General features: G+C 47.4%; 1 protein-coding gene across 4 annotated transcripts in view; it reads left to right on the top strand.

The window, feature by feature from the left end:
• The first annotated feature begins 10,034 nt into the window (after nt 1-10,034).
• The window catches only part of CD82 (CD82 molecule), a 41,347-nt gene continuing 24,429 nt past the window's right edge, over nt 10,035-26,952 (top strand). Inside the window, exon 1 of one of the 4 annotated variants that reach the window (XM_075754684.1) lies at nt 10,035-10,257. The gene's annotated coding sequence lies outside the window, so the exon portion shown is untranslated. Of the gene's footprint in view, nt 10,258-16,225; nt 16,427-20,735; nt 21,222-23,353; nt 23,476-26,952 lie in introns of those variants that run through there. The other 3 variants (XM_075754687.1, XM_075754686.1, XM_075754685.1) reach the window with 3 other exon arrangements.

Below are 26,952 nucleotides of genomic sequence, written 5' to 3'. Positions count from 1 at the left end.
GTATAGAGATCTTCCAGCTTGGTGCTGTATAGAAAAGATGGACAACTTCAGATTTTCCAATAAGACTGTGCAATGCTTAATTTTCCACTTTCCAGAGAGAAATGAGGATCCTGTTAAGAATTTGGGATAAGACTGTCCAAGTGATCAGGATGATCAGCCACTAGATGGCACGTCCATCCTCGTCCAAACTCGGTATCCCACAGCCATGAAAGTCCAGGATGTCCCGCTCATCCCACACAGGCACAGCAAAAGGATGAAATGTTATTTCAGCATCTGCTCTAAGAAAACTCTGGCACACTTTTTGCAGTTATTTTGCATTGGGGATCTGCAATCTGATAAACATTCCTCTGTGATTTTGAAAGGATTTAAAAATAAGCTGCACACAGATTTTGCAAACTTGGTTTCAGTGGAGATGTACTAGGATTGCAAAGAGCATTTATGTGCAAAACAGCTCGTAAAAGGAAATATACAGTGCTTTGTTCTCCCACAGGAGGGCTAGTGAATTATTTGGGTAGAACCCACATGAAGTAAGAAGTTATTGGTAGATACTATTTTCCAGATCCTCAGCTGCTGTTATGTGGTATACTTGCCTCGTTTATACTAGCTGAGAGTCTAGTCTCTAGGTCTCCAGATCAGAATTAAGCAAGACACCAAGAGGTCTTTGGAGAAAGGAGCTTTTATTTGAGGGGACTGCCAAACACATTAGATTTGGATCACTTTCTCTCCGAGATTTAATCTCAGAGGAACTGGCAAAACAGAAAAGGCCCAGAAACAGGAGTGAATCAAGCACATTAAGGCATTTATGCTGTAAGCCACAGTGTTTTCCATGAGTAGCAGCAAATATCTGAAGTTCCAGTGTAGCTTTTGTCATTGAAAAACTGGCTTGCACTTTACAGAAATTGAAAAGGAAGCCAAGTGTATGGATTTCTCTATCAAGACAGTCTAATACACTGTAAAGAAGTTGGGTTCTGGTGCAAAAAGGCTTAAGCCACCTTCGCCCCCCACAAATTTTTCCACCTCAATATGAAGAAGGATTAGAAGTATTGTACAGAGTTTTTTAAATTCTCCCTCATCTCTGTGCACAAGGGCAAAGACTGCACTTTTATTTGATGTTATTTTGAAATCATCCCTTTAAAAAAATGCTATTTTGTGAATTCAGTAAAGTAACACTTTGCGTTTCACTTGCATATGTGTAAACTTCTCTAGCCCTTGTTAGAGGGTGAGTCAAACCAGCCCTAGCTCTCTGTAACATATAGCATGAATTAGATCAAGTTGGACAAAGAATATATAACTTTCATGAAAAAAACCAGCACACAAAAGTAAATATTTGAATTTCCTAAACACATTTAAAACTGATGGGGAGAGCACAGCAGAGCTATACAGCTGGGAGGGGAAGGAAAGGGAGTTTCACATTTTGTGAGTTGCTAATCACTATGGAGTCATGGTGGCCCACTGAAACTTTGGGATACTTCTAGCATGCAAATAACAAATGATTGTCCCCAAGACGGCTCTGCTGGAGATCCAGCCCCAGATTTGAGGTTAAAGAGAGACACCAAGTGGAAGAAAGGCACATGGCAGGTTGCAAGTCAGCAGCAGTCCTCAAGGATTTAATTCCTACATGCAGTGCACTGCAGCTTTATGTGTGTAAATAGGTGATGCAGAGGCACCTTTGGGCACCTCACTGAAACACGCATCTGGGTGAGAAAGAGCAGAGAGGCAAAGGTGGAAAAGAGAATTCTTTCAGTGCAAGGTTTAAAATTGGCTCTATGTAGCAAGGAGGGTGACTTCACAAATGAAATTGAAGGGAATTAAGCCTAAATGCTTTTGTGGATCTGAGCTTATGTAAGAAGTATTAGTGTCATCAGATTGTTTGTTCCACTCACCTTGCTCTTTCAGGTAAATCATGCCAGTCTTGCACACATTTGCCTGAGAAAATATCCATCCAGCCACTGCCAGCTCCTGAGCACTTTCATTTGCTTTGGCAGATCTTGAACTGGGTTCTCCTTCCTTGGATTTTTCTAAACTGTTTAACTGGACTGAAAGGGACAACTTCTCACCCGTCTCTGGGGCTGTGGGGTGTGGAATTAATACTGCCTAAGCAACAGCATCTGTCCCAGCACCACCCCCCACCTCCCCCAATGCTGATCAACAGGGACTCTTTCCCCATTGCTGGGTAATGTTCATTCCTCTCAATCCAAGGTAGCAGACAGTTAAAAGAACTGCCAAGAAATGGATGAGTGTTTACACACACTTATTCAGCCTTGTATCACAGACAGAACTGATCCAGGTCAACATGGGTGCTAGGAGCGGAGCACATGTGAGATCTGCCCAGATTTGCCCATGTTTTTCTGGTGCCAATTCTGTTCTTCCTTCTTGAAAGACAAGGACAGATCCATGCAACTTTGCATTCAAGTCATGATCTTAGGAGGAAGGCAGTCTTATTATCAGCACTCTGGGTCCTTTGTCCTACTGTACAGAAAAATGCATACACTCATCCAGGCAGACTGACCTCAGAAACACTGTTATGGAAAGCTATTAGGCAAAATAGCTCTAATCTTGTGGGAGGGATCTCACAGTGCTTTGGCATTTCATAACCTCCTAGTGCAAAGCTGGACATAAAATCCAGAATATCACTTAAATTTGTAAGTAATAGATCAAAACAAGGTTGTTAGTGGAACCTATTGTCCTCCAGTAGGCTGTCTTGCTAAACAAGATCCTACTTGGTTCCTGGAGGAATGGTGGATATTCTTGTTGCCGTCTGAACAGGAGGTTGTGATTGAAGGTAAGGTCTCTCCTGAAAAAGGCACAAACAAGATGCCTTATATCTCCAAGGAGAGAGAGCACACTGGAACAAGCAGAATGCTTCTGTGTAAGAGGAAGAAGAAAGATTTTGGTGTCTTGTATGGAAGCCTCAGGTCAAATTCTTCAGGTGTTCATCCATATCTACACGTGTTTAAAAGGACTGAGCCTGAATATTACCTCTTTGATATTTGCTTCTGGTCACCAAAGATGACTGCAAAGGGCACAAAGATGATTGTAAAATTGGGTTAAGTCCTACCTCTATCAAGATCCATAAAGTCACACTATGGATGCTGTTGTCAGCCCAGGCACTGAACAGAGCTCAGCAGCACGAGCAAGAGCTCCATAGTGACCGGGATGCTTTTTTGAAACTCCTCTGGCATTTGCTGTCTTATCAGCCTCAAATCAGCAAGCCCATGGCAACAGTCATGGTCTCTTCTCAATCCAGAGATGCCTCTGACCTGCTCACACTCTACAGAAGATCTTTTGAGATTTTTTTCTATGAGAATTTTAAAAAAGGGAGAAGTTCTGGAAAGTATAGGATGGTAAAACTTGATGATTTGTTCCAGCATATTTCCCATCCCAAAGGTCATATAGACATCCAAACTCATGGGGGGGCACATGCTCCCATACTTGCTAATGCTCAATGGATCACAAAAATGAGTTCCTAAGTCTCGGAGTTAGTGCCTAGGAAGACACATTCCTGTGTGCTGCATTTTCCAGCACCCATCGAAGGGGGAGTAAAATACCGAGTCTGGGAGTGCAGCCAGCTCTGTAACAGTCCGTTGTGAGGGACCTCCACAAAATAAAAAACCTACAGATAAAGCTGCTCCCTAGTTACACAGTGCCTCTAGCAGAACAGTTTCCCTTTGCCTTGTCCCGGTCTAACTTCTGCTGGAAACGTTCAATTGCTTGCATTTCTCACTTCAACCAGGAGAGGGCAACTAGTCATGAGGAAAATTAATTCAGTTTACTAAAGCTGACTTGTTCACTTCGAAGTCATAAAACGCAGAATTAGTAAAAATATTTAGTCCTGAAAAAAAACAGACTACTTTAAAAACACACATTTTGATAAACATGTGGGGCTTTTTTCCCCTAATGTAGGTTAAAATAGTCTCCTCTTGCCCCAGAAGCCCCAGCAACCACTGCACTTTTATTGCTGTCCACTCTAACCATTATTCTCTGTATATGATTAATCTGGTAGTAAATCACAGCTTTTGGCAAATAAAAGAGGATTCCACTTACAGTGCCATGAAAGCACTTCTGTCAAATTAGACTTAACAAAATCTGTATTTTTAAATCATGCTTTGCATTCTATCTATTTTATACTGTGTTATTAAACAGTCATTAACTGTAGACTGTAAGTTGTTTGATTATGCTGTGGGTTTTTTAGCTTGGAATTTAAACAGAACAAATACAGCAATTCTCTCTATTTTTGAAGTCTTTCCTCGTTATCAAAACAACATCAAAAGAAAAAAAATTTCAAAGTTAGGCAGGTTGTATTGATAATTACAGTGCTTATCACTGTATCACTTGAGCCTCTCAGTGTTTTGGCCCTGTCAGCACAGAAATCCTTCCCCTCTTGAGTTGCAGTAATATGCAGCCAATTCAAAGACTTTTTAAAGGAAAGAAATAAGTAAATGTTTTAAATCCACATATGTCTTTCTCTTAAGCTGTTCTCCCTAATGCCAAGAACTATTTTCCTGCTTGTGGTATATTACAGAATCACAGAATCACAGAATGGCAGGGGTTGGAAGGGACCTCTGGAGATCATCTAGTCCAACCCCCCTGGCTAAAGCAGGATCACCTAGACCAAGTTGCACAGGACTGTGTCCAGGCAGGTTTTGAACATCTCCAGAGAAGGAGACTCCACAGCCTCTCTGGGCAGCCTCTTCCAGTGCTCGGTCACCCTCAGAGCAAAGAAGTTTTTCCTCATGTTCAGATGGAACTTCCTGTGTCCCAGTTTGTGCCCGTTGCCCCTTGTCCTGACACTGGCCACCACTGAAAAGAGTCTGGCCTCATCACCTAGACATCCACCCTTTAGATATTTATAAGCGTTGATCAGATCCCCTCTCAGTCTTCCCTTCTCCAGGCTAAACAGACCCAGCTCTCTCAGCCTTTCCTCATATGAGAGATGTTCAAGTCCCCTAATCATCTTCATAGCTCTCTGCTGGACTGTCTCCAGTAGTTCCCTGTCTGTCTTGACATGGGGAGCCCAGAACTGGACACAGAACTCCAGATGTGGCCTCACCAGGGCAGAGTAGAGGGGGAGGATAACCTCCCTCGACCTGCTGGCCATGCTCTTCTTCATGCACTCCAGGATAGATACCATTGGCCTTCTTGGCCACAAGGGCACATTGCTGGCTCATGGAGAGCGTGTTGTCCACCAGGACTCCCAGGTCCTTCTCTGCAGAGCTGCTTCCCAGCAGGTCAACCCCTAACCTTTACTGGTGCATGGGGTTATTCCTCCTGAGGTGCAGGACCCTACACTTGCCCTTATTGAATTTAATTTGGTTCCTCTCTGCCCAATTGTCTAGTCTGTCCATATTGTCCTGATTTCAGCAGGGATAGAGTTAATTTTCTTTCTAGCAGCTGGTATAGTGCTGTGTTTTGGATTTAGGATGAGAATAATGTTGATAATGCACTAATGTTTTTAGTTGTTGCCAAGTAGTCAACGACTTTTCATCTTCTCATACTGGCCTGCCAACACAAAGGTGGGGACAGCCCAAGAAGCTGAGAAGGGACACAGCCAGAACAGATGACCCAAACTGGCTAAAGGGGTATTCCATACCATGTGATGTCATATTCCCTTTATAGCTTGGACATGGGCTGGGAGGCTGGTCAGCTCAGGGTCTTGTGGAGCATTGACTTCAGGTGGTGAGAAATTGTGCTGTTCATCACTTGTTTTGTATATTTTCTCATTATTATTATCTTCCCTTTTTTTGTTTTGTTCTATGAAATTGTCTTTATCTCAACCCACAAGTTGGGGTTTTTTCCCTTTTCCATTTTCAGTTCTCTCTCCCATCCCACTGGGAGTGGGGAGTGAGCAAACGGCTGTGCGGTTGTTTTAGCTGCCGGCTGTGTTAAACCACGACAGTCCTTTTGGTGCCCAACATGGGGCACCAAAAAGGACTGTCGTGGTTTAACCCCAGCCTGCAGCTCAGCACCATGCAGCCACTCACTCACTCCCCCCCAGCAGGATGGGGGAGAGAATTGGAAGAGTGAAAGTGAGAAAACTCATGGGTTGAGATAAAGACAATTTAATAAGTAAAGCAACAGCCGCGCGCAAAACCCAAGGAATTCATTCACCACTTCCCATGGGCAGGCAGGTGTTCAGCCATCTCCAGGAAAGCAGGGCTCCATCACATGTAACGGTTACTTGGGAAGACAAACACTGCTGCTCCCCCCCTCCCTCCCCCGAAGCCCCTTATATGCTGAGCATGACACCATATGGTATGGAATGTCCCTTTGGTCAGTTGGGGTCAGCTGTCCTGGCTGTGTTGCCTCCCAGCTTCTTGTGCACCCCCCGCCGTTCCGCTGGCAGGGCGGTCTGAGAAGCAGAAAAGGCCTTGGCTCTGTGTCAGCACTGCTCAACAACAACAAAAACATCTCTATATAACAAAAACATCTCTATATTATCAACACTGGTTTCAGCACAAATCCAAAACATAGCCCCATACAAGCTACTATGAATAACATTAACTCTATCTCAGCTGAAACCAGGACATATATGTAACACTGGGCAGCAACCTATGCCGGCTGAACCTCAGATCCCTTCATCTCAGAGATCCTCTAAGACCAGAGAAAAGCAGCTTGGTCCCTTCTACTCTGCAGCTTGCTGCAGAACAACAAACCCAAAACCTTCCATCCCTGCTTCGCAGACAGCTGCAAAGCACTGCCTATACATAAAATGGTGGGAACTTGCTCATTTGCATCTCACTGTCCAGGATGGCTCCTACCCACCCAGGCATGGTTTTACCCACAGAGAATGAGGGGGCTGTAGCTCCCTCCGTCATTAGCAGGCACAGTACCCATGTTTTTCATTGCAAAGCAGGGGCACTCTGAGGACTGTGCGGCTTCTCACAACCCAGAGCAAGGCTGTGAATGGCAGCAAAGCCAGCTCTCTGCAGGGTATTAGTATTCCCCTGTGCCTGAAGGAGACCTTGTCTACAAATGAATCCAGACCTGTACAAGGCTGCATCCCAGAGACTTGGACTGGTGCGCAGACTTCCCATGTTTTTCCACAGAATAGGCCATGACTTGATTGGGTAAAGAGATTAATTCCTTCTAAAAAAAAAGTATTCATTTGATAGGGAATGGTTGTTGTGTTTGAAATGAAGATGTCCCAAGGCAAAACCAGATTGCTTGGCTAAATGACCTATTGGTTGGTGTCTGGCTGCCTTTGAAATGATATTTGGTCTGCAGCCTTACACGCCACATAATGGTGGGTTTCTCCAGCCTTCTTGTTTTCTTACAAGCACTTTTGTCTAATCACTAGCTGAGAATCCAGCCTACTGTGTATGTTGTAAAAGATGCTGTTTATACTTGGGCTTTTAGTTTACCATCTGTGCACAGCTCAGCTGCAACATCTCTGCAGATCTGTTTCTCCTCCGTTGCCAACTCCCTGTTGCAAGCCCTCAGAAGAGCATGATTCACTTCAGACTTTCTAATAAAATTCAGTCGCTTTGCAAGCTCTCTTTTAAAACCTATCCCCTGCTTTCAGCAAATGCAGTGATACAGACTTAATGCTTTTCTACACACTGACTGAATCACATCCGAGTGGCACTGAAGCATAACCAGGTATACATGCAGTCATGCATATATACCTCCACGCTGCCCTTGCTAGCATGTATCCCATTCTCAAAGCCATTGACACAAATTCATTCAGGCACCTGAGCTGCTGGTGCATACGCAATCTATTCGCACTGCACCTTGTAATCACTTTTTATTTTAACACCATTTTCTTTAAGAAACAGCCTTTGCACTAATCCTCAGGGGGAATGTTTTGAGCCCAGGCTTCCTTCCTCAAAGTATGACACTTTTTGTAAGAATCAGAAACGAGCTACATAGTCAGTACCTGTAGGTTTGGATACTCGATCAGACCACAAATGAGGAAGACTAAATGTAAGAACAGGCAGACACTACTTCACCTGACCCACAGAGCCTTATGTCTTGATGGGTAAGCATTCTGGCTTACAGAGTACGGGCATAAGCCTGACCGGATGTTTAAATTTAAGACAAAGCCTATTATAGAGAGAGAAAGAGGAAAGAAGAAGCATTTTCTATAATCGGTTTGAGAATAGGAGTGCTTTTACTGAAAAGAGATGCTGGAGTGCTACTGATTTTCACAGAGACATGTAGTCCCCAAGACTGACTGTAAATGAGTTTTCAGATACTGCCCCAAATAATTCTGATGCAAAATTTGTCCACATTTTAGACTCTCACAACTGACTTTACACCTCTTTTGGTAAGAGAGAGGAGCCCAAGCAAAGTCAGATTTATTTGCTTGCAGGCCGTGGATAGCCTAGTATTGCTTTGGACAGCCACAGAAATAGGAGTAGCAAGACCACAGTTACAAAAGCTCCTGTGCAGAGCGATTAATTTCACTTCCACCTTACCATCCCTGTTCAGCTTCAGCACCTGCATTTCAACCACCTCTCTCCCTGGCCGAGCCCACACACCAGCTGCAGCTGATGGCCCTGCAGTGGCAGGGAGGAGGGCAGGCAGGGCGCTGCGTGCAATGTGTGTGGCACTCGGTGAGTAGCACCCGCTCTTCAGGTGCAGCCTGCTCCCACAGCTCTTCCTTTCTGACGTTATCCAAGACGCATAAAGGAGGATTTGCCGTGTGGCCTGTGTTGACCCATTACATGACCACACGCTCATCCTGCCAACAACATAAGATGTCTGCAGGATAATATACTGGTTAGTGAGAAGGCTGCTGAGCAGCACTGCTGCAACAGGGGAGAAGGATGTATTTAAACCTGGTACCAGAGGAAAAGAATGGGAGCTGCAGGGAAAGGTTTGGACTGGATGGGGCTCTGAATGCAAGAATTAAAACCAAGTGCATGCAGCAAATAAAATACAGCATAGAAAAGGACCTTTAAAAATCTTCTCTTCGAAGTCTGGTGGTGCAGTGAGGAATCACCCTGCAGGCAGAGAAAGGTGATTGAGAGGCATCTTGTAAGGACAGAGTAAGGTGGCCATTGTTCACCTGTCTCAGTACAAAGGCCAAACTGCTTTTTGCTGACCCTGGGAATGAGAACAGGGGCCTTGAGCTGCACGAGCTTGCTGTTCCTCCTCCTGCCAGGACAGTTGAAACCATGACAGTGAGGAATGCTGCTCCTCAGAAGGGTGACAGACCTCCTGACCATCTCTTGTTTTAGGATTGGCTTACCTGATTTGGTTTTAGTATCTTTGAAATGGGGATTTAAAGAAGATCACATTATTGTTACTATTAGATTGCCTTATTGCTATTATTTTTACTTCTGTACTGACAGGAAAGAAGAGGTAGGATCTCATGGGGCTAGTTATGCCACATGCCACGAACAAAGAGCGGGCACTGCGAGCTTGCGGCCCGCCGTGCAAAGCGGATACGCTACACAAAAGCCCAGGCAAACAATGCAATGACACTGGTCAGCAGAGTAAACAGCAGTCACAGCATGCCAGCATCTCACCATCCTCACATTGCTGTAATCACTGGGGTAAACAAGAGCTTAAAGGGGTTTGGATGGGGAACAATGGGGCAGCCCTGCTGACGTTTACGGGGTTCACTGGGGCAGCAAAATTGCCCATTGGAAAAACCTTTGAGTGGGTCATCAGGCTTGCTTTCACTTGGCAGAGAGACACAGCGTGCATCTCGCAGGAGCAGACAGGCTGTGAGCGGCCTTAAATACCAACATGGGTATATACCTACTTGACAGGCCACAGAGCGAGAGCCTTACGTGATGCAGCAAACACAGCAAGCCAGGGCAACCGACTGTACCTGGGCTACCTGCGTAAGCACAGCAAGATGGTGAATTGATGACAGCAGTAGGGGATGAGATAGCAGCCAAGATCTAACAGGTGAGGGGGGCCGACAGGAGCTTAGCCCCGATGGGGAGTGGGAAATGCATTATTTGGTTTGAGGAGTGAGCATAAACGGGATGCTGCAGCCGAGCGACAGGCTGATCCCGAGGCAGGGCTGCAGGCGGTGAGCGGGTACCGCGTGGGGCCCCGGGCAGGCAGGAAGCCGCTCCGGAGGAGGGCAGCCAGCCCCGGGCACGGCACGGTCTCCGGGAGAGGCGCCGGCGCTCCACAGTCTCCCCAGCGGGGGCCGGGCCGGGGGCGGTGGCCCGTCCCGGGGCAGGCTCAGCGCAGTCGCCGGCTCCGCCCTGTGGGGGCGAGGAGCAGAGCTGGGGCCGCATCGGCGGAGGGAGGGAGCGAGCAGAGCGCGCTGACGAGCCGTGAGGAGTCGAGCAGGTAGGCGCGCTGCGGCCGCCCTCTCTGTGGGGCCGGGGAGCGGGGCGGCCCGGCCCGGGAGGACAGGGTGAGGGACGGCACTCGCTCTGCTGGGCCCGGCGACCCCGCTCCCCTCGGCCCGGGGTCTCGGTGGGGCGGGAGGCTGGTCCCGGCGGCGGGGACTTCCCGGGGCTTTCTGCGGGGTGCTGGCCGCCGGGACCGGAATCGCCCGGCGAGGCGAGAGTCCCTGCCGCGGTTAGCTCAGCCCCTTTCTGGGGGGCGGCCGGGCAGGCAGCCCTCCTGCGCCCCGGGAAGCCCCCGCGTCTCCTCCCCGGGCGGGTGGTTAGTGGGCCGCGGGGAGTCTTCCCGGGGGGAGTCCCCGTTGCTCAGAGCTCACATGTGTGGCTGTCTGTGTGCCCCTTCCAACTTAAATTGGTGGGTGAGTTTTGATCCTCTTGTGTAGCTAGTATATGGCGTAGAAAAGTCATCATCAGGTGCGGTTGACCTGGCGTCACGCAGGGATGAGCCCCACGGGCCGGACGTGTTGCTGTAAAGCGATTTTGGCAGGCTGATGTGCCTCGGCTGGTACCGATGAGACTGGGCAATGCTGCTGTCTTCAGTGGGGCTCTGTAGATTAGATGCCTCAGTAGCGATCTTACCCTAATTACAACTGCAGAAATCTGGTACTGGCCCAGCCTGCTGTGTCGTGTCCCCCCCCCCCCGTCCCATTCCCCATCCCCCCGTTTTTTTGCTCTATTTAAGATTCCAGTGAAGAGGAGTGCTTGCATTTCAACAGCTGAGTAGATGCTGGCTGTGAATTGTCTTGCAGTGTGACTGTTAACAAGTCTGTTGATAAGGGCCTGTTAGAACCCAGGCATGCCTTTCTGCCCCAGAGCATAAAAGCTCTGCTGGGTATGCTTTAACATAAAATGGAGCATTCGGTACCAAAAAAACCCCAAAACATGGGGGTGGGGGGAGAGGGAGAACCCAACATCCAGGAATCTAAATGTTGGTTTTGGTAAATTGTAAAGCTAGTTCAGGATGAAGTGTTCCTATGTCTTGGACCAACTCTAGCATTTCCATCTTGTGTGTGAGATGAGAGCTTGAAACTTTACTAGCTGTGTGAAGGAGGGACAGGGTGTCCCACTGCAGTGCACTCAGAGGTGTTGCCTGAGGAGAAGAGCAACTCTTGGAGATGTTTCTGCTGCTGGTAGAGGTGTGCAGGGATGTGACCCATCCCAGTGCTACTGAGGCCTCTCCTATGTGTAGCCTGTGAAAACACCCGTGTGCTTCTGTGCAAGCAAAGGTGTACAGCTGGAGACTGCTGTCTCGAAATCTGCCATAAGTGATACTGCCTCTCCAGGGAAGACTGGTTCCCCCCCCTCCCTGCGAGCACCTTGGGCTTGAGAAAAATCCTCCTCTAAATAGGACGAACGTGTTAATGGGGGAGAAGGGCACTGGTGTGTGCGGGCAGTGACCTGTTCCACAGTGCCATTGCATGGGCAGCGGCAGTCCTGTCAGCGTCCCATATTGCAGGACCTCTTTGTGGTTGCTGCAGTGGGGTGGTTTTTAACATTCACACTTGTTTCTGGTCCTTTGGCTGGAGCAAGAATTCCCACACCTGCAGCTGTGCTTCTTTAAAAAAAAAAAAATCCATGGGTGCTTGCTCATGTTGGGCTGCCACCTGGGTGAAAAGGACCTTTCCTGACAAGCCAATGTGTGGATTTGGAGTGCCTCAGGGAAGTGCGTAGCCTCTCCTCACTGCTAACATGCTTTCATTTAATACCTCTTTCATAGAGGATCTTTCTTCCAAACTAGCTTCAATTGGTGGAGCCTGCCTGGGCTTCTCCGCCCCTACTGAGGGCTCTGGGGACTGCTGGGATGACATCCTTGTCCCTGTGCTGCATGGCAGGGGTGGCTGGGTGAAGTCCTGCAGCACTCGCTCAGCTTCTTACCTGTGTGCAACAAATAGAGCAAGATGCAAGCTCAGTGCCTGGAGAAAGCTCTCCCCATGAGAAATCTCTGTCTTGCTGCATGGAAGCTCCTCCCTTAAGAGGATTTAGCGGCTTTAATGATGCAGTTCATCTGGACTCTCTTAATTCCTGTTATTGTCTCTATTTTAGTTCTTGGGGGACAGGCAGGTGTAGTGTGACCTACAACTATAAGCTCGTGCAGGAGATGCTGTAACAAGGCCTTCCCACAGCTCCGTGGATGTTTCCTGCCCCTGCTACCCAAGCCACTCGGCTTCAAACTCCATGAAATGCAGGGGGGGAATTCATATGAAATTCCTCATCTGACTGCAGCTGAGGAAAGGTTTTATCCCTTACGTGTATCTCCAGGTCCTTGCATCACAGCTCTAAGGTAGTAGGGGACCACCCAGGACTGCAGGTATTTATCCAGCAGGTGTTTAAATCAGAGAGGTGCAGGTGGGAGTTTTGCATGCAGCAGAGGCAAAGGGTGCTGCCCCAATGGCCTTGGGCACCAATGGCTCAGGATCTGTTACAGGAAAACCAGGGTGGTGCTGGGAAGTGGACCATGCCCCATGCTATCTGAAGTTGTAATTATTGCTCCATTTCAATGGCTGGCGCCTGTGGTGTGGCAGCCACTTTCCTCCTGATCTCCTTTCTGTTTCTCCTTGTTGGTGAGTGAGAGGTGCTGGCATGGGTCTGGCAGGGCTCAGGCTATGGTTGAGTGGCTTGGAAGGCCGGAGGAAGTAGCGACACTTCCAGTGGGCCTGTGCAATAAGGGATGATCAGAGCCTCAGTTCTTGCACTTCTTCCTCATTTTCCTTTTTCCAAAAACTTGTGTGCATCAAAATTAACTTCTTATTGCCAGGAACTCTGGCCCTCACCCTAGAGTGCCTTAACTTCAACTCCCTAAAATAGAAGCACCCTGTCTGCATCCCCTTCTTCTTGCCTGCCTTCATTTGTCTCTGAACATGGATCATGACATCCCAGGATCTTATATACAGACATCCTGAGTCCTTATGTACAGCAAGGGGTGAGCTAGCCCAGTAGCCTTGCCCCTCACCCTGCAGTTGTCATCTTTGATGGGCTAAAAAATAAACTGTGCTCTTGCAGTGGTGCTTCTGTTAGAGGAATGTGGGATCTGAGCTTTCCACAGGCAAATGATTAACAACACGTGCAGGAAGGGATGGCCATGTGAGCCACCTTCCCTTTAGGAGGTGTGTAATGAGCTGCAGTCGTTACCTAACCACCTCCGTCTCTTCCTGGCTCGTCTGTATTCTTAAAGAGGGAATGTAATGGAGGAAAGGGTAAAAATTGCAGGCTTTCTCTTGGAATGGTAAAAGTAATAATGAGAGACACAGCCAGAACCAGCAGTTCCTTGACATTTGGTCAGCTGTGGCAGAGCCTGTTTGCTGAAAGCTCTCCGAGCTATCAGGGGTTGGAAACACTGAAGCAGTTAATGGCTGACTTGAACCTAGACAGGGCGATAAGTGAAGTACAAGGAACTGCATGCTGGAGATCGCTTAAATCATTGCTTGCGTGCGCTGACAGATTCAGAGCAAGCTAATTTTCCAGAAGAAAGATGAGGCGTTACTGTGGGCAGCTCTGTGAAAGGGACTGCCTGGTCCCTGCCAGCAGAAAGAGGGAATGAAATAGTAGACTGTTGGGATGGGAATGGGGATCGGAGACTGCCGGCTCACTACTCAAGCCTGTGTCCTCTCAGACACAGCAGGGCTGGGGAAGCCAGGTGGTTTGGGGCTCATCTGAATAAATGCACGGGAGAAAGGGAAGGAGACTAAGCTTTCTCCTGTGGGAAGAGGCACATGTGTGGACTTTCTGGCTGACTGCTCTAGTTCTTTAATCTCCTTGATGGAGCTTCAGAACTGGGACAACACCATTTAAGAGCAAGTCAAATCAAAGTGTGGTGCATGTACTTAACTTCTGAAGCTTTCTGCTGAGGTAAGTGGCCTATTTGTCTTTAAGGAGCTCAGGAGCTGGGAAGGGCCAGCTCTCCAGTGCCTCCAGGAGCCTTGCATGTGGGTGAAGGACTGGTGGCATTTGTTCAGGATGCTGCTGGGCTGCTGGTTTAGTTTCTCTGCAGTGCAGCCTTGAGCAAACAGGTGCATTGCTACAGTGCTTTACCCTTTTCTGCAAAATTGTTGCTAGGCTGCAAGCAAATTGCTGATCTCTTCCAGTATGATAATAATCCCATGGCCATGTGTACTGGAGAAATGCTGATCTGGGACAAGCTATATACGTTAGGATATTCACCAGCCTGGAGATTTGAAGTTACATAATGGAGAGTTCCCCTCATAGGCAAAAATAATTCTGCCTTAATCAGAGGGAGGTCTCTCATACGCAAGCAAAGGAAGGGATGAGGTATCAGAGGTGCAGCTGTGCACCTTAAGCCAAGCTGACTGTCCCACAGCTGGAGTTGGGGACTGCCCTTGGTCCCTTCTGCTGCTGCTCCCCATCTGTTGCCATGGAGGCAGTTTGGGAAAAGGGAGGGAGAGGAACTAGCTTCTAGGGATTTGCATAGCGGGGCCCAACTTGCTGCCTATTGGCAGCAAAGCAGACTGTTTCCCAGAGTTGCCCTGGAGAAGGGGTTACGGTCACTGGATGTGGTGTCCTCCACCAGCACCTTCCTTTGGCCATTTCCTCTGCAATCTGTGAGGTTTTTGTGCCCTCGCTGGGATGGGGTTGAAGAACCACACAGGAGCTCAATGCCCTCAGCTCTTGCCCCTACAGGAGTGGCTTCATGCAGCAAATTGTCTAGTTTTAAAAGCAGTCCACTCCAGGACCCTAATTTTGCTTGGGCCAGTGTACCAGAATGGCATAGGTTTGAGTGAGTTGCCTCTAGGTGTTTTCTGTGGGGCAAGTGTGGCAGTGATGTCTTGGCACTTGGCTAGGACTGCAAGGGCTGCTGCTGTCATCCCATAATATAAGAATATGCAAATCCTAAATGCCCAGAGCCAGCATGTCTCCTGTGATACATGATTAGCACTTTGGTTGGGAATCAGTTGTGAAGTCTAAACTAACTAGAGGAAATCTACTGTTGCACAAAATGGCTCAGTGCTCTAGTTAGACCTTTCCAGAGAAGTTTCTGTACCTTTCATGGCATTTTAGTTTCTAGGTGCTCTAGTCTTAGAGGCAAAAATATCTGTTGGGAATGTCTTACTTCCTACCTGATTTTTTTTATAATTTCTCCTTGGTCCTGCAAATGGCTTGCTTAACATTACTTAGAATACATGTGGACAGAAATTGGTGAGGTTCAGTGGTGTCAGTATCAAGTATTTTTTTTGGACTTTGGTCCCCAGAGCTAACATGCGTGTCTTCAAAAGGCACCATACAGACTGTTCTTCTCATCTCCTTTCTGCTTGTAATCAAATAATTTGTAGAGTATCTTTTGCATGAAAGGGTGCTGTTCTGGCTGGTGTGGTGGTAGGACACCATCTCTAGTACTGCAGTTATAATTGTGCATTAGTTCTGGGACTCGTTTTATGCTGGTGGTGTGGTGCAATCCTCTTGACTGCTGTGGAGCTGGTCATGTGTCTGCTGTGTGTCAGCGTGGACTGAAGCTGCTGCTGCTGAGTCAGTCTGGAGTGGCTTTGCTGGAATGTCCTCAACTTCCCAGTGTGCTTTTTAAGTAAACTTCGTCTACTGTCCCCTTCTTCTGTGTCTTGTGATCATGGAGCTATGCTCTCTGTTCATACAGAAGTGTGGATCCAGAACACTGTGCTGGACTTGGATTGAGGAGACTGCTGACCTGCAGATTAGCAAGGCTGTTTTTCACCCGCTGTTGCCTTGAATTTTGCACTAACCAAGCGGAGATGGGAACTATTTTGCAGCATCTATGGTGGATGCTTGAAGAAACTGGGGCTTAAAAGGCAGGCAGCGGTTTTATTTATGCTTGTCTCTGAAGTCTCTTTGGGGGGCAGTGAGGGGACCCAATGAGACAAAACCCAGCTGCCTGGATGTAGCTTTCCAACAGTCTAAGAAGCTGCAGGGCTCTTCTTTGCATTCAGGTCCCTTTCTAATGCAGGTTTGCAGAGACACTGCACATGGAATAACTAAAGAGCCCTCCAAGTTGTGCAGCAAATCTACCTATTTCCAAAGGAAGCTCTTTCTTTTAATTAGAGATGACTTCTGCCTGGCACCTTCTGTGCAGGGCAGTGCTAGACCACAGCTGTGTGGAGAAGCCCTGGTGAGCCACGTGAAACAAGGTAAAGGCATGGACCTTCTCTTCCCATGGGATCTGCTGCACCTCCCTGGTGACACTGCACAGGAGTGGCGGCGCGGCTGTGGGTACAAAGGAGGCCCCCAGAGGCTGGTGGTGAGGAGTGGAGTCCTGTGGGGCAGGTCAGTTTTGCAAGGGAGCCCCAACCCCTTGTGGAACTTGCCTGTAGGAGGTGGCTGCTCCCCATACACAGGTCTCAGTAGGTTCCTCCCACCAGATCCTCCAAGGGTGATACCACCCTCTCTGAGTGCAGCTAAAAATGGGTGTGGATGTGCCCCCCTGTGGGGTAAGCAGTGATGCCCACAGCTGCTGGCACCTCTCCTGCCTGACATGACGCAAGGGGTCCCAACAGCTCAGAGTTTCCTCTTGCCCGAGGGAGGTGTTGTGACTTCCTGGAACAAAACAGAGGTGACAAAATGCTGTTGCTGAAACCACGTGGAATTTTTTTAATGTCAAAAGCAGCATCACACTGGCTGCTACCTCTGCAGAAGAGGTTATTTCAAGGGAGGGCTATTTTGAGGAACAGCAAGCTGCTTTAATGCTTGAGTCCAAGACCTCAAAGGCTCCTTTGATTTGATGCTGCAGTCCTGCTGGTGATCTCGGAGCCTGGTTGTTTCTGCATTCATTCCCAATCCATCATGTTGCAGCTTTGGAGGCTGTCATAGCAGTGGTTTAGAATTTATCCTGTAGTAAAGCAGTAAGTTCCTGCTTTGCCTGGCTTCAGACAGATGGAAAGCCTCTTCCTAGCTCAGTTATCAGCTGTGAGCAAGACCTACCAGTGTGTATACAAGTAGAAGGCCATGCACCTGGTGTCATCCTATGGAGACCTAAACAGTTGTTCCTTGTTTGCCCAGAAGAGAGACAGCCTTTGCCACAGGATGTTTGCTATCAGGAGAAACAGCCTGCGCAGTTGTGTGTGAGCTGAGCAGGGTTGGTGGCCGTGTTACTGCGGTGCTGTCTGGTTGCTTCTCTGCCCAGGGCATCAGTGGAGAGCCCCCCCTGTCCTGCTGGCAGCCTCCCGACAAGACGAGGAACAGGCGATGGGGCTTTTCTGGGCTGGATTTCCAGCTGCTGCACTAGTGAGGGGTGGGCATGTATCCTGGGAGCAGAGGGAGCCTCGCGTCCTAGCCCTTGATTGCCTAGGTAGCGTGCATAAGACCCCTTGCTGTAATTTGATGTTGGTATGTTTGGCTTGATTAAAAGTTGTAGAACTGATGTGAGGTAGAAAAGGTCTCTGGGGAGCAGGTGGTGGGGAAAAGAGTACAGTGTGGTGGTACAGAGGCAAGTAAGGGAAAAAAAAAAGTGTCTTCAGCCCTATTGAAAAGTAATCTTAGCCTCAGTCATGATTTACTGATTAAAGGTGAAACAGCCCTGCTTCCCCCCACCTCCCCCGAAATGGGAACATTTATCTCTGCGTTGAGGCTTACCTGATACTTGTAAATCAGCTATTCTGGATAAAAGGTCTTTCTTATTAAAATAAATACCTCTGAACTACTTTTTTCCATCTCATTCTTCTAGCATTGCTCCATCAAATAGTCCCCTAAAATATTTGTGCTCTAAATTTAGAAAAGGAGACCCTTTTCAAGAAAGTAGAAAAGGCCACCCGCCCTCCCTTGGTTCAAATTGAGCTGAACCCGTTTTCCAGACTGCTGTGCGTAGGTCTGCAGACTCCAAGGAGGCCCCTCCTTTTCCCAAAACAGACCCAGCTTTTCGAAGTCTTGCTGTCTATTTTAACTGCCAAATTCCTGGGGAACTTATCCCACATGTCTGTTCCTCTTGGCTTGAAGCAGCCCTGTCCATAACCTACGCATGTGGTGCTTGGAAGGCTGGATTGATTATTTTCCTTTTTTTGGATGGTGTTTGGTGGAGAGGTGATCTTAACTGCAGGTGGCAGGTCTATAATTGAGTAATGTTCTCACATTGCTCCAATTAAGTTGCTCCAATTAAGTCTGCTGAGATTACCTACCTGGTAATGCAGCAGTGAGCAGGGCAGCAAAACATCTGCGTGCATTGCGGTCTGCCTTGGCCTCCAGGACTATCTTCACTGAAGGGAAACCAGAGACAGGCTCCCTCCCTCTGAAGCTTTTTATATTTCCGTCTTTCTCTTTTCTTTCAGGCCTGCTGGTAGTGTCAAGTGTTATCTGTGGCGTGAAACTCAGGATGTTGTGAAATGTACATCTTCAGACTCCCTGTGACGGTGCTCATTTTGCCAGCGGGCACACCAGGCTCTGGTGGGACATGCGGTCCCGTGTGACCATGGGATGGTCTGATGGGAAGCAAAGATTCTTCTGGGGCACAGGGCAGCGAGTGCAGAGGCTAGGTCTGGCAGAAACCTTTTGCGGCTGTGGCACCACTGGTGTGCAAATGGCTCCATACCATTGAGTTGGGAGACCCATGGCTTGGACAAACCTGTCTATTTGTAGCAAATGGGTTTGCTGAGTTGCTTTCCTTGTTCTCCCTGATATGTGTGTCTGGGAGAGACCGTGAGATAACTTTGTGTGAGAATCTCGTAGGAGTCCTGTTCTTCTGACTCTTGGTACTGGCAGCCCTGCAATGGGGTCCTTCAGGTTGTAGAGTGGAGGGGCTGTGGCTATGGTAGGGCAGACCTTGTTGAAGGAGGATGATTGTTACTACTGCTGATCTGTGTTCGTCTTCTCTAGAATCACATGTAACAGTGCCAACATGCTAGCAGGGGAACAGGAGTGCCACAGGCATACAGACAGCTGGTAGATGGTGAGGGTGCTGCAGTTAGCAAATGATGTATTTGGCAAAACCAAGATTCTTGATATCACAGAGAATAAAGGGACTGTTTCTGTGAACAGGCCAAAAGATGCATCCCTTTGTGCGCTGAGGCACTTTTCTGTGCCAGTATGACTTCTGTGACTTTCTGGTCATGCCGAGTCTGCAGTAGTCTTCCAGCTCTACTTAATCTGTGGGGCTAAAGGGTTAAAATCTCTGCTTCTGGAGATCAGTGCCTTGCTATCAGCAAAGGATCTGATACAAAGCATGTGATATGATTGAAGTAGCCTAATAGTCTGTCTCTTCTGTTGTTCAAGAAAGCTGACTTAATTCTAAAGCTTCACAATTATTTGGAATAACAAGCCAGAGGTCTTTTCTTTTTTTGCTTTGTGGTGTGGGGGTTTTTTTGTAATTTTTCTTCCTTTCCGCCTTTTAAGATCATGTGGATAGACTCTAGGGAGAGAGGTCTAGGGGAGAATCCTGGTGCCAGAAGACACTTAAAGTCTTCAGGGGTCTGGTCAGGCCCAGCAGTGTGGGACTTCAGTGCTCTGGCAAGTGCTGGGCTAGCTTGGCAGGGCGTCCCAGCACCTCTACAGGCTCTAGCATGAGAAGCACGAAGGAGTGCTCGTCCTCCTATGCTATTCTCAGCAGGCAATCTCTAGGGCTTGGCTTCTAGCAGCTTCTGGCTTCAGCTATGGAGTGTAATACTAGAGAGCCTGCTATCCCTGGGAACAGCAGTGAATAAGCCTAGTTGGGTGTAGCTTCCTTCCTGTGCCGGTGCCTGGGCTCTGCTTAGCCCCATCCACCTCTCTGTGGAGAGTAGAGGTATGTAGTCCCATGGCTCAACAGGCAAAGGGGAGCTGGAGAGAGAAGCTGTTTGTTTAATTGCTGTTCAAGTTGCTAAACTGGGTAAAATTTCCTGTCCCTGAAGTAAAACTACTGCCTCTGCACCTTTACTACATCCTTGCTAATTCCTGGAAAGATTCAAAGAGAATAGGAAGTGTCATTTCCCAGTTCAAGCAGATGCTGAAACTTCTCAGAAATACGTTTGGCATGTGTGCGCTGACTCTAAACACCCTCTAGTTATCTGCCCTGGCATCTGAGAAAATGGAAGTAACTGAAAACCAGTTCGTTTTGAAAGGGAACTTTACAGTAGAAAGTCATCCTGTAAGATGCAAGAGGTCGAGGAGGAGGTGGAAAAGATGAAATCAGTTATACTACCTGGGTCCTCCCTCAGAGTCTAGTAATCTCTGGTGCTGTTTCATAAGATAGAAAGCTAGCGTTAAGGCTGCTTCTTGCCTGCAGGAGTGCCTGGACTGCAGCAGCCTCTGGGTGCTTTGCGAGAGAAGGAAGGCCGCTTGGTCTCAGGAAGGTATCTCCAAGCCAGTGGTGTCAGGAGGGATATTGTGCGACTCCTCAGAGGAGGTATGTTGACCTCTGAGGCATTGTTTGCATGAGAAGGGAGGCTCAGGAGCCTGTCCTCTGTGTGTACTTGCACCGGGGATTTCCAGGCTGCTGAGTCTGACGGCAACAGCAAATACTTCGTAGCATCCGCTGCCTGCTGCAGAGCCATGATGGGGAGAAGTTTACCTAAATGCCAGCAGGGTGCCACTCGTCTGTGCCGGGTGCCCTGCTCCAGTTTGGGGGGCAGGGGCTTTGCTCCTCCGTGGGTAGGCATGGGGCAAGCCAGCGCGGGGGATTGCCTTTGACACACAGGTGCTGCTCGCAGGAGGAGGAGCTGGTGGAGGCATCCCTTTCAGAGGTTGAGTTTACAGCGAAACAGCTCCAGTGCAGAAAACAAAGCTGAGCTGGTCTCCTTTTTGGAGCCATTAAAGAGCCAATGTAGTCAAGTGACAGAGTTGCCCAACCAGTTTAGTGAAAACTATGCAGTTTTACTGTACGATGTGCTGGTTTTAGTCAGTGTGGAGGCCTCTTTCTGGACCCTACCTGCAGTGTTTGCGCAAATAACATTCTAGTATGTGGTAATCAAAAAAAGTCCACTAAAATATATGTTTGGCTTTTTCTTCTGTCTGCTATTTCTGGTAAGTGTGTGTGGGTTTTTTTGGCTTTTTTGGTTGTTGTTTTAAGGGGAAAGAGGAGAACCAAATGACTTCTGGGACAGGTTGTGGGTTTTTTGGGCTGGTTTGTTGGGGGTTTTTTTTCCAGTCTTTTTGGCAGACTTGTATCTCTGGTCTTGCTGAATGGAAAGATTTGCTGAAATAGGAGAAATACTGTCCTGCAAATTTTGTCATGCTGTGCAAGCATGAGTGTATAGACTGAAAATAGCAAAGAACTTTCTCAGTTTGCCAGTTGTAGGGACTGAAGACCTACTTAAATCTTGACTTTCAAACTGAAGTGTGAAATCCAGATGTTCTTAAAATTTGATTGCACCCCTTGCAAATCTAGATAGATTATAATGGGTGCTTCTAAAACCTGTGCTGCTCTTTGATACCGAACTCTGAGTTGGTTTCTTTTTAACAGTATAGCTGTTTATAAATATGTAATCACTTCCTCTTGAGCATCAGAAGTACACTTCTAAAATATGGATTTCCTTTTTACAAAATGCACAACATGTGCTTGCTGTGATAAAACATGCTGAAAAATCTCTGCTATCCTAGACAGTCCTACAAGTGCTTTGTAATCTAGGGTCTCACTGGAAGACACTGTCATTTGTCAGATTATTCACGCAACAGTATACTAACTACAGAAGTCAAATGGAAAAGCTTAATGTCTTATCAGGTGCACCAGGAACAAATCTACCTTTGCAGTGTGAGTTGATGAGTTTCCTCAAACTCTAGTTTCCTGAGAAATCTAGACTTTCCAGTGGTATTTTTGCAATACTTGCAGTCAATTGTTACCCTTACACTGGGGGTGGCAAATTGCAGATTGCACACACACTTGAGCCTCTGGCATGAAAATGCTTATGTTAGGGTGTCGCTGTACATGTCTGCACTCCCAAGTGGTGAGATCAAAGTTTGTTGACAATTAAGTATGGTGCTGCAGTTTGCAGGCTGATGCAGCTGTGCTGTGATGTCTGACCTTGTGCTTAGCCCTCAAATCATCTCCTCTAGCTTGAAGGCAATTGGTTCTACTTTAATAGCAACTGTCTCTAGAGTAGATGGAATAAAAGATTAGTCTGTTCCATATACCTCCTTTTTTTCTCTTCTGTTTCCGAAGTTTGTATTATAGAAATAGTTTTCCTCCTTGCCTGACACTTTCCTTCGAAAAGAAACTGCAGCTGAATCAGTGACACACGCATATAAATAAAAATATTTTCTGTATCCATAAGTGTGGCCTGTTTGAGAGGGTAGCCCTAATTAGCAACCTTAATTTTTAGGATACAGCTTTTCCCTCAAATCCCTCCATTGTAACTTTAGAAGAAATGCTGTTTGGAAATTCTCCATGACAAACATGATCTTGTTTATGATTTCAAGGTCATTACACAGCTGGTATTATCTCAGTGAAGCTTAAAGAAATGTTCACTGAATTCAGACTTGGGTCTTTCATTGGCTCTGTGGTTATTTGCTTGCCAAAGACAAGATGTACTTCCCAGGTGTACTAAAAGTCCAAGGCCTTTGAATATAAATGTCAACAAGATGAACTGCTTCAGATGTTCTTTGTATGTTAATATGGCTGTAACTTTCAGCCTCTGCCCTGAGGGCAGTGCTGTCCCTGGTGAACAGGAGACTTAGTAAGTCTGTCATTGTTCATTAACTTGTACTGTTGTGTGAAGCTGTCCGGTCTCATCACTGATGATCAGGAGACCTTCTGATTGTCAAGTGCTTGTTCTTCATGTGCATGGGTAGAGAAGCATTCCCAGCAGCTGGGCTTTGTGGTGCAAGGACTCAAAATCCTGCCAAAGGTGGGCCGTCTGTGGCTTTCTGGGCTGCCCTTTCCCTAGCTAGCCTCTCCTGCAGGTGGGTGTCTGGCTTGGAGCTGGAAGTGGGGTTGACCATTTAGTGAGTGACTTCTGATCCCCAGCTGGCTTCTGTAGGTCTCAAGCCTGGTATATGGCTGATCAGAAATCAGAATCAGGATTGGGATAATACTGCAAAAAGTAACTGCATTAGCCTTCTAAATGGCCTTAACCTCATGCAAATTAGCATGCAGGTAAACATCTTTATGGAACCAGTGGCTCACAGATCCCCTCCTAGGGACAGGTGCTAGCTGCTTTGGTCAGAGAGAGCTGGTTCTGTGACCTGAGCACATCAGTGGGAGCTCCTCCTTTGGCGATCTGTCTACAAATGAGCCCAGTTAACCTTGGTCACTGTTGTGGTGTGAAAAGAAGGCAGGGAGGTGAGACCAGATCATGGAGAGTTTTAGATATTTTCAAAGTCCAGTCTGGTAATATTATCTTGAGGGAAACAACCTGTTGCAATGTATAAGGCTTGGGTAGGCACGGGGAAGGTGATGCTTGCCTGCGGTGCCAGGAAGCACTTGCAGTGCTTGTGATCAGCTGAGGCTGGTTTGGAGGCTGCTTCAGTGGACTGGCTGGACTTTCATCCAAAGATCCCACCTGCCGCATCAGATGCAAGATGTGAAGGATCAGGAGCCTCAGGGTATGTTGCGAAACCTTAGTTCATAGGTCGGCTGCTGCAGCTCTGCATATGTTGAGTTGGAAGTTTTTCCTTCAGCCCAGTGCAGGCAGGAGGGACAGCAGCAGTGAGCCAGCATGCCAGCTGTACAGGGCATTCAAGGTGTTTGTGGGGGCAAGGGGAATAGCAGCTGGAAGACTGATTCTGGTGCTGGTTTAGGCTCTTCCTAGCATGGTAAAAGCTAGTAGGAGCACATCCTATAGGGTCTGTCTTTGTTTTACACTCCCTGGGGTTAGAGCCTGAGGGGTGGTAGTGGAGAGCAACTGGCCAAAGTACATAGAAACAACCTGCAGCTTCTTTGTAACCAATCATTTCCTTTCCTTAAGAAGATCTAGGGGAGAGGGGACAGCATATTCCAGGCTATGTAGATGCATTCAAATGTAAACCCTTTTCTACTTGACTTAGAGTATTGGGGCTGACTTTCAGAGCTCGCTGCTCTCAGAGCACGTGTGCTCCCCTCAGGGGTTTGCGGGAACTTTGCGCTTGCCTGTAAATGTAGTGAGACGGTGATTTCCACAACTGCTCTACTCTGGCTTGAATTGAGGTTGTTCCTGCTTGTCTCCTTCTCTTTTGTCACGCTCATAAATGAGCCCCTTATTTGTGCTGTACAGTAACTTGGCAGCTGAGGTGCTTCAGCTGCCAGAGCTCATCAGGAAGAAACCTGCACTGCAAGGGCGGTGCTGCAGACGAAGGCTCAGCTCTTAGCAGCAGAGCTGCATGGCACAGGCACGTACTGTGCTAGCCTGAGCCAAATATCGTAAACTTCATCGAGCACCAAACGTGCAGTGCTTGCTAGGTGGAAGCAGTACAGGATCTAATTTGAGAGAGCAGAATAGCAATTAAAGATTAACTTAACCTCTCTGCCTCTCGACTGATGTGGCTATAACATCTGTGCACAAATGCTCCTGCTACAGCAGCAGAAGTATTCGACTTTCCCCGTGTCGCATGTCCTTTGCTGTGGTAATATTTTGTGGGAAGGGGGCTGGGAGCATCGCAGAGTCCTGTGACAAAAATAAGTTAAACTCTGAGCTGTGATGGGACTCCTTTGCTGTTGCTAACAAAGCAGACCTCTGTCTGCCTGTCCTCAGACACGTGTCCTGGATTTTGTGCTCCACATACTGGTCTTGCTGTCATCGCTGTTGCTAGCAGAACGACAGGCCTGAGAGGAGGTGGTGGAGGGGGCAGGAAGCCATCCTGTGATGATAGTTTAGCCTGTGTGGACTCGTCTTGTTTCTCCTGCACAGGGATCCCTGGGGTCCTGGATTAATTGATGCCTTGCTGGAGTTAGTTCTCTGTTCAGGTCCTGGGGCTGAAGCTGGGCTAAGAAAGACCCAGGATTAACTACACAGAAGCTAACTAGGCTGTGTTGGCCATGAAGTTTTTCATGGCAGTAGTGCCTCAAAGCAGCAAACTGACAGATGTGCATAAATAATCCTGCGTATCTTTACAGGATGGGAAATGAAAGGCTGGGAGAAATGCCACTTTGCAACTTGATGGTACAGTTTCTTATGAAATTCTCTTCAGAGCTGGCATCAATCTGGAGAAGGACAGGAAAAATGTGGAGGTGTATGGGTAGGATAGTTGAAAAGGCTGGGTGTAGCTGCTTGGGGAAGAAAATTCAAATGGTCAAAGTAGTTGAGGTGGAGAAGAAAAGGAGGAAACAATCGACTGTGGATTATCAGTGGAGTTTAAAAGTTGCAAACTTCATGTATTACACCTTTGCACATATTGCTGCGGGATGTTAAGATTCAAAAGTTTGCCAGCTTCAAAAGGCAAATAGTTACCTCTGCCACAGTCCACAAGAAGCACTGGCTAGCAAGACTCGGTGTTTAAGCCAGGCCTTCATGTCCGCGTGTAAGGATGAGAGCTGTACTGCACAGATTGTAGGTCACAACTCTTTCTGAAGTGACTGGTCTGGCTTGCTGAAGAAACTACTGGATCATGTGGCCCATGGATATGCCCAGCTGTGATAAATCCAAGCTTGTCTGCTTCCAAACCTGACCCATCTCAAATTGTGCTGAGCTTCTACTTTACTGTACAGCAGTGTTGCTAGTTTTGTGACTGCTTGTGGTAACTTAGGAGGTGAGGTTTTGAGGAGTTTCATTAATGCAGTGAATAAATGTAAGTTTAATTTTGTAAGGATAATTGAAGAACTAGAACTAGAAAATGTGTAATGTTTCAGTATGCAGAGCCCTGAAGTATCTTAAAAGCTCAAAGCAAAACCCTAAAAACCTGCTTCTCTTTTGGCTTGAACACTGTACCTTGAATTACTTCTTTATGGCTAGGAGCTATGAAAGCGGTATATCTCCCTGTGGCAAGAGGAGACTGGTGCATAATGCTGTAATGCACAGTTGGGTTTGGGTTGTGGGTTTTTTTATAAAACATTGAAGATGGTATGCCTTGAGCAAATAGCTGGGAATAGAAGAGCCCCGAAAGCAATCTTTTATTCTTGTCGCCTCAGACAAGTCTTCTTCCACACCAACTCTTTTCAACTTGTTTGACTACTAAATTATCTTAGATAACTATTGCAAAGATCCTAACTGCTCTGCAAACCTCTGCTTTCCTGACTAATCAAAGTAGTGTGGACAGGGTTGGAAAATAAGCAACATGCAGCTACTTAGTGCTAGGAAGCAAATCAGCCAGTACTGGGAGTTGTGTCTCCAGCTTGAAAATAAGGACGATTGTACCTGGGACCAGACATCTTAAGGTAGGAAGTCTGATGCCTTGTGCAGGAGGTTACTGTCTAGCCTAGTTCTTGGCTAGGTTGAAGAGTAGAAAAATACTTGTATCCTCCACCACAGACACTCACCATTGCCTAGGGACCTGGCTGCCTAAATGGTCTGGTTAGACTGCCAGGCTCCAGTTTGTGATGCTATTAAGAGGAGATGTGGTCATGGTGAAGCCAGTAAGCAAGCCAGCTGGATGGGAAAACTTAGTCTTAGTTATCCTCTCCAAGCACAGTCTTACGAGTTGGTGCCTGCCAGAACTAATGACCCGGGAGAATGTCTCTCCTGCAGAGGAAAGGAGGGGAGCACGCAGTTTGAAGTAAGCAACATTTGTGCTGTCCCTGCTCAAATACTTGCCCCTTTTCTGAGATGCCATTAAAGGGCATGATAGTCATTGGGTTACAGCTGTTCTGTGATGGCAAGCTGGCATATGATTTGTGGTAGGAGAGCTG

The sequence above is a fragment of the Balearica regulorum genome, chromosome 5, assembly GCF_011004875.1.
Source record: "Balearica regulorum gibbericeps isolate bBalReg1 chromosome 5, bBalReg1.pri, whole genome shotgun sequence".
Lineage (NCBI taxonomy): Eukaryota > Metazoa > Chordata > Aves > Gruiformes > Gruidae > Balearica > Balearica regulorum.
Note: the sequence above shows the minus strand (reverse complement) of the source record. Positions and strands in the feature narration are given on the sequence as shown.